The sequence below is a fragment of the Balaenoptera ricei genome, chromosome 5 (genome assembly GCF_028023285.1).
Source record: "Balaenoptera ricei isolate mBalRic1 chromosome 5, mBalRic1.hap2, whole genome shotgun sequence".
Taxonomy (NCBI): domain Eukaryota; kingdom Metazoa; phylum Chordata; class Mammalia; order Artiodactyla; family Balaenopteridae; genus Balaenoptera; species Balaenoptera ricei.
Window position 1 is genome coordinate 58,911,885 of NC_082643.1, and position 7,827 is coordinate 58,919,711.

The following is a 7,827-nucleotide window of genomic DNA, read 5'->3' on the forward strand; positions in this document are numbered from 1 at the left end:
AAGTTGTATTCATGTTCCTCAAGTATGTAAAATAAATTCAAAAGGATGTCAAGATCTGGTATGAAATGAAAAACGCAAGAACACTTTTGTTTAGCAGTGTGTGGAGACAGGGTTGGGGAATACTAACCCTTTGCCTCCCTACAACTTAAATCAGTAGGAGAGTAGGTCTAAAACTAACTGCTTTAACTCTTAGATTTTTACATCAGTTTCTAAGGACTTTATTATGTGGCACTTTTATCTGACATGGGGCCAACTTTAATTAATTGCTTTGAAACACTTTGTCTTTTAAATTTAATACTGAATCCTGGCATTCTTTAGCTTTTAGAATCTGTGGGCATTTTTTCTCTAGACAAGATGGATAAGGACATCCTTTAACTATAGAAAAAGAAGTACAATGAAATTAATAAAAAAGAACTGCATAGTGTTGATGTTGGATAGGTTTAACAAATCTAAATCTCATTCATCTAATCTTTTATAATTCCATAAAATTGTACCAGAGTTACTTCTTGATTTCTGAAAATGAAATGCTTAGATATTATTCTTTAATACTTTTGTGATAATAATTGCATTGATTTTAAGAAAAGAATCACTGAATAAAACTTATGAAATTTGTGATATTAGACTTACTTCAACTTACTTAAAATGCCACCATAAAATTTGTATATTTTGGACATAGCACATAATCACCTACTCAAAACATGGGTTAATATTGTGTTTGCAGACAGAATGATATCTCACTTGCTTATTCATTTTGGTGGTTCTTTATGGCTTGCTTCTATGCACTTCTCTGAAAATCAGTATGTTTTTGCAGTCTTAAACTTCACCTTTTGTCTCATGTTATGATCCAGTCTACTGAAGGAATGAAACTATCAGTTTAGGCCAGCATCACTCATATAACAAAATCACACAAGCATCTATCCTTGAGTCAGAACAGAAACAGCATATTTGTGTCAGTTCCTTAAACCCTAATTCCTACAAGATGATGCAAAGAGGTCCAGATGACACCAGCATATGCAGAATATTGCATTATAGGAGATGAATCCTAAACTTACAGAACCTGAATCTTTTAAACAGTTAGCATTCTTCCTCTTTGCTCCAGAGGTAGACACTATCTCTACCTTCTGAGACTATAAGCTAAGTTTCCCTTCGCTCTGGAAAAAGATACTATCTTTCATCTTCTAAGACAGTTCACTTTACTAACACCCTTGAAAAGTTAAACCAGAACAATGGTAGTCAGGTCCTATGCTTGCAAAACATGCAGGAATCTGAGAGACACCTGTAGAATTGTCTTCCAACGATATCAAGAGTTATTATAAAGTAACATTGAATAAGATAGTCTGTTATTGGCAGAAGAATAGCTAAATAAACCAAGAGAGAATCAAGAAACAAACCTATACATATAGTTACTTTACAGATATGCCACTGCAATGGCAGTGTACTCAGGAGAGATAGCCTTTTCAATAAATTGCTTTGTGTTAATTAGATATCCATATGGGAAAATATGTATACTTTTACACACACATACATCCACACATATTGACTTCTATTTTATACTGTACACACAAAAGCAATGCAAGATGGATTGTAGATTTAGATATGAAAGCTGTAAATAAAAACACTTCTAGGAAATAACAGAGAAGAATACTTTCATGAATAGAGTTTTAAATATCACTGAAGAAAGACAGATTTGGAAGGTGATGGTAGCTCATTTCCTTCCCCCTTTGGTTGTTTGACAGATACCTGGCTCTGTAGATCCGAGTTAACTCAAAGGCAGAAGAGTTTGATATTAGTCAATGGGTTTCATATTATCACCCCTTATAACAAAGTCACTTCCCAAACCAAGAAGGTTCTACTCTTATATAGTCCCATGTATTTTACCTTCTCCCCTGTTCCTATAAGCAGAGCATTACTGAGGCAGTCTTCCTCTCTCCTCAAATGTTAGCCAGTGTGCATGTAGTCCATTTATGCCCAGTAGAGTCTGTGAGATAGGATAACAAGAGATTCTGGACACTGTTTCTTCTCTGCCTCTAAGATTTTCCCAGTAAGCTCCATCTCATCTGTACTTTTATGGTACTATGGTTTTATGTCTACATTCTTTTTATAGGACAGCTGTTAGTCCTTAAGGGACATACTCCACTCTGCCTATGAATTTTTGGAAAAAACTTAACTGGCTTAGTCATGGGTGGATACTATTTCTTTCCAATTGTGAGGACAGGTCACCCTCTGCTAGCCCTGAGTGAGTGGGCTGGCTGTTAGGTCAGCTTAGCCTTCCTCCTTTAAATGACTGCTGAGAGGTCTGTTCCAAACCCCAAAAGAGTCATTTTGCCAGGGTAGGTATCAAGTAGCCACCTAGTCTGTTAGCCCAGTACCCTGCAAGCCTCACAGATGTTTTACTCATTTCTTGAAGCCTTTTAAAAATGCAAGTTTAGGCAGCAGAATGGCCTGTCAATCACAAAGTCTCCCAATGACAAAAACAAACAAACAAAACCCCTGGAGGCCTTCATGCCTCATTCACATGTGGTGTGCTGGGTGCCAAGAGCCGGAGCTGAGTTGGGGGCTGAAGTCTTCACAAGAAATAAAGTGGCCACAGCCTTCAATAGTTTGGATAAGATGATTCAACTCCAAAGAAACACTGCCAACATCAGACATATCTGTGTTTTGGCTCCTGTTGCCCTGACTGACTGTCTTATATCTAGTAATGGCAGTTGCCTGGCAAGCAGGAACTTGATATGCTGATTCTAAAATTCATATAGAAGAACAAAGGGCCAATAATAGTCAAGACATATCTGAGGAAGGGTAAATGTACGTGGACTGCAGAGAAAATTAGCAGATGTGAGGTATCACTATGAAATCCACTTCCATCTCACTACGTTATGCAAGAGAGTCAGGCTGTCCAGGCTTAGATGCAGGTGGAGATCGCTGACCAGCTTGAGGGCAGTCCACACCTGCCCCTCATCTACCCAAGTAATGAGGACCACCTGGTTAACCTGATACACTCTCCAGGACATACCGATTTTGCCTCTGAAGTATAAGCTGGTTGCATTTGTGATGGGTACATCGTTGTGGTAAATGTGATGGAAGCAGTCTGTCTGCAGATATAAGAAGTTCTGTGACAAGTCTGGATCAAAAATATTCATCTAGGTTTAGTGATTAGTAAATGAGATTACTTGATAGTGGAACTGAAATTCACTCCACAAGAGGCTTATTCTCATCTGACACATCTTTTAGAAGAGATTAATGCACTCACAGGAACTCTTTTACTTCTAACGTCCCAGAAGGAGAGCAGAGAGAGACTAAATTGCAAGTGAATCCAAATTCTGAACAAGGAAGGCAAGAATATGACTGAAGCACTGGCTTAGAGGATATGGATACTTTTTATGTTACTTCTCCCAGATTTAAGAAATATGGTTACCAGTGCATTGGATGGGTGAGACTTTGGAATTGAGCTCCTTGACAAAATCTAGTCAAAAGATTAGCATCAAAAAGGAAGATATTTTGAAAACCTGTGAGGAGATTATTAGATGACTATAAAGAATAAGAAAATTAGGAGGATTGATCAGGCAAAAGGAAAGAAATTTTTTATTTATAAAGTTGATCCTGGAAAATATATGTAGTTTATATGATGCTGTCTTGAAAAATAACAAAGAAAAAATTAATAAAATAGTAAGTTCTTTAGGATAAAATATTGGAGCCCAGAAGGCAACACATTTAGATACTAAAGTTCAGAACAATGCCATTTAATGTCAGTGGCCACCATATCCCAAACTGTTCTTGCTATAGTGTGTCAGAAACGTTATAGCTTGCTTAATATTATAGCTGAGAGAGTGGAGAAATTAATGGGCACAAGAGGACAAATGTTTGATTCTCTTCCACAAGAAACCCAGGCACTGAATGTAGCTTTTATGAGATGTAGAAGTGAAGACAATCCTCCAGTTATAATCTTTGTTTCCAAAATATTTCCAGTTAGTGCTAAGGTTTTCCCTCACAATAAGCCATGATCTCTCACTCAAGAAGAAATCTGACATGAGGACGTGAGACAAAGGCACATGGAGAAGCTGGCAGCAGTTCAGGGGCAGGTGCCTTTCTAGCCCACCCCAAATGGGAGTGCCCATGAAACAAATCCAAAGAGAGAAGAGTCAAGAGGTGATGAGCAAAAGATGGAGATTATGACCTTTAAACCTGTGTTTTAGGAGGGAAACAATCAAGTATGTTGTATTTCATATGGCTTGAAGAGGAAATAAAAGAAAGATGGCCCAAGGACGGTCAGCTTGAGCTTTTGCAACTGGTACCATTAGGTTTCTCAGTTCCAGCAGATGTCCTTCCCCAAGTCCTCACATGCCATTTTGTATTCTTAAGAACACAGATCTTCTGATTAGAATGAAACTAGGAACTGGAAAATCTAGAGGGGCTATCTCTAAGAATAGGAGGCCTACAAGACTTTGTGGTGATTCCTGCAATACTGTGTAGCTTGCCATCCTGCCTACCATTTATTCCACTCAACTTCGTAGCCACCCTTATTGTCAGGGTTGCTGTTGAATAAAGACCCCCAAGTGAAATGCCCCACCTCATCAAAGAAATGAAGCTGTTAAACCAAATGACCCCTTGGAATTTAATTCAGGAAATTGAGCTGAGGGCACATTTTAGTTACAACCAGAGAAATCCACATTCAACAATGCCTGATGACTTAAAGAAAAATTTGTAAAGATTCAAATCAGTGTACCTGAACCCATTATTCTATTCAGAAGAACAATCATAAAACCTTCAAAAATTGATATAGTAAATGAATAGCCAATCAACAAAAAATTACAGTCATACACAGAACAAAAGAAAGCAAAATCCATGAAGGAATCCAGGTTGACTCATGCTAATCACCAAAACAACTTTCAATAAATTTGTCAAGCTCAGTGTGAAGAAGTCAGTCAGATTCTGGAAGAAAATAGTGATCTGGTTTGTTCTATGGAGGAACTGACATCCTCAGTGAATCAGGGCAGAAATATTCATGATCCACCAGAAGATCTAAGAGGGAATTGTGAATTCAAGGGAAAACTAGAGCAACATCTAACAGGGAGAAAATGGAGGAACACTGTTGGCCAAATCTGGTTGTTTGTCCCAAGAAAATTTGGGTCCAACCTATTAGTCCATAATAGTGAAGCTTTTCAGAATTTGATATGACCAGGCCCAACTGATCAAATTTCCAAATAAGCCAGTAAATACTGAGATTTGGACAACAGCATTGTGAGTATCTTCCAATAGCAGCCCCCTCTGGGCCCATCCTCTCATGGATGCCCTCTCATGGGCATCTGTTTTGTCTTAGAATATGAGCCTTAAGTAACTTCGAGCAACAAGGAGCAAGTGATAAGCAGAATCAAGAGCCAAGTGGTCTATTAAAGGAGAAACAGGGGGAAGATGAAACCTAATCTGGTCAAGATGAAAACCAAGATGGCTGCTCTGAGCCTTTTGAGAAGGGGACTGCTCAGAAAGGAGAAGTGTTACTGCCTGATTGCTGTGGACTCTTCTCAGGACAGCTAACTGCCACCATGAGAGAAGTGTGCTGAGATGTGCTACAAGTGAGACCTCAGTGCCTGCTGGCAGTTATGCACATATGTGGCATCATGCCCACAGGTAATGTTCTTGGCTTAGTAAGTCTATACTGTCTTGTCAAAGAGAAAAGTTTAAGTGTTTCAAGAAAAAGAAAAGATTAGGCAGACGTGTTTTTCATTAAGCCTCTGCTGCCCATGGCCAAAAGCTTACTTCATGGATGAAATCAGGAAGAAGCCAGCTCATAACTGGTATTCAGCCATTGGGAAATCATTCCAGCAACCTGTCCTGGGTGCCAACCACTGAGGAAAAGTACTTGCATTTTGGGGAAAAGGCTGATTCAGAGAACCAGACATGGAAGTACATGAACATGGTGATAAAGTAGAAAGGCTTTTTTCTGGAAAAGATTGTGGAGCACATGGAAAAAGCAGAGAACCCTCAGCCAAAATAAGTAACTGATATCTGCAATACTGACTCATGGGCCAAACCTAGTCTCCACTGGTAGATATTCTACTTGGAGCCTTATTGTAGACCATCAGGGTTTAACCAAAAGAGGCTACAGTTGTTCCCACAATGCTTGACATCACAACAGTGACTGAACAGAGTGCTTCTATTTCCAACTTTTGTTCTATGTATCACCCTGGATATGGATAATGCTTTTCTGGACATGGCTGGCACTCCAGGAAGAGCAAAAGAATCTACTTGGCTTTACTTGGAAGATAAAGGACACCATTTCAGGTGAGTAATACATCTATGACAAAAATAGGGTAACACTATGCATTCAAAAGAAAAGATGAAATTCAAAAAGATTGATAATACCACTTATTGACCAGGATATGAATGACTAGAATTCTGTGTAGAGTACAACCTTGCCAGATGTACAGAAAGGAAAGGACAAAGATATCCAGCTGTAGGTAGCTAACTGTGGTAGGCAGAATTCTAAGGAAGCTGTATGACTCCCCTCCCTCTGTATAATTCCCTTGCATTGAATGTAAGCAGGACCTGTGAATATGATTCAGACCTGTGATAAAATTATGTCATAAGGTAAAGGGATTTTGCAGCTGTAAGTAAGGTGCCAAATCATTTGCATTTGAGGTAATCAAAAGGGAGACTCTCCTGGGTGGGCCTGACTTCATTAGTGAAAACATGTGAAAGAGATACTAGGACCTTTCTGAAGAGAGAGAGTCTCCCACTGGCTTTGAAGAAATAGGCTTCTATGTGTTCTATAGCTGCAAGGAGATGAATCCTGCCAACAACTATATCAGCTTGGAAGAGAACCCCCAGCCTCAGAAGGAAACCCAGCTCCAGCCAACGTCTTGATTGCAACCTTGTGAGACTCTGAACAGTGGACAAAGATGAGCCATTCCCAGACGTCTGGGAGATAATAAATATGTATTGTTTTAAGGAGCTAAATTTGTAATTTATTGTACAGCATACAAATCTAGTACAATAACTAAAGGTTGATGTACTCACAACAACAGCACAATCACTCTATAAGTTAAGTAATATTATTATTTCCATTTTATTAACAAAGAAACTTGAATCATAAAGAGGTCAGGTCCTATGCTAGTATGTGGTGGAGCTGAGATTGTTGCTGTGTTATATTGCCACTCCTCTACTATACAACAAGTTTTCTCATTCTAAATAGATAAAATTTGTTATTTGATGCTATTAAGAAGGAAGAAAAGAAACATTATCTTCTTTTCTATGCTGAGAAATAGAAAATCTGGAATTAAAGCCAAATGATGTGTAGCACCATTAAGATAGGGAAATCTGCAAGAATGAAAGAGGACAGTTTTCATCTTATTTTTCTGCTCTTTCTCTACCTCCTTATCTAAAAAATAGTGAATCAATTCATTAGTGTTATTGGCATATACTAGATCTGCATTTCCATACGTCTGCAATTCTTTTCCCAGTATAAACTCTTAGAAACTTGTGAAAATGAGGTCCGAAAAGAATAGTTTACCAAGCTAAAGACTAAAATTTGGTAAATATCAATAAGTAAGGAACAATATATCCAATTTCATCAATAATGCTGTTATGTATTGTTTATTTTATAAGAGCTACCAATTCATTAGTTAAAATATTTATCATCTTTATAAAAGCAGTGCTCTGTGAAAATATTGTGCATTCTACTCATATATGATCGAATGAAATGTCATTTATTGACAAGTAATAATGGCTTTATTAAACTATATTTGTTTCATTGAAACAAGATGAGTTCAGAAGAAAATCAATTTGTAAACATTATCCAACCTAATGAGTTCAATATGCACCTGTATCACATGC

The 7,827-nt window shown here is 38.0% G+C and overlaps 1 pseudogene; it reads left to right on the forward strand.

The window, feature by feature from the left end:
• Window positions 1-2,502: 2,502 nt before the first annotated feature.
• Window positions 2,503-5,993, forward strand: LOC132366235 (elongation factor-like GTPase 1; annotated as a pseudogene).
• The last annotated feature ends 1,834 nt before the right edge of the window (window positions 5,994-7,827 follow it).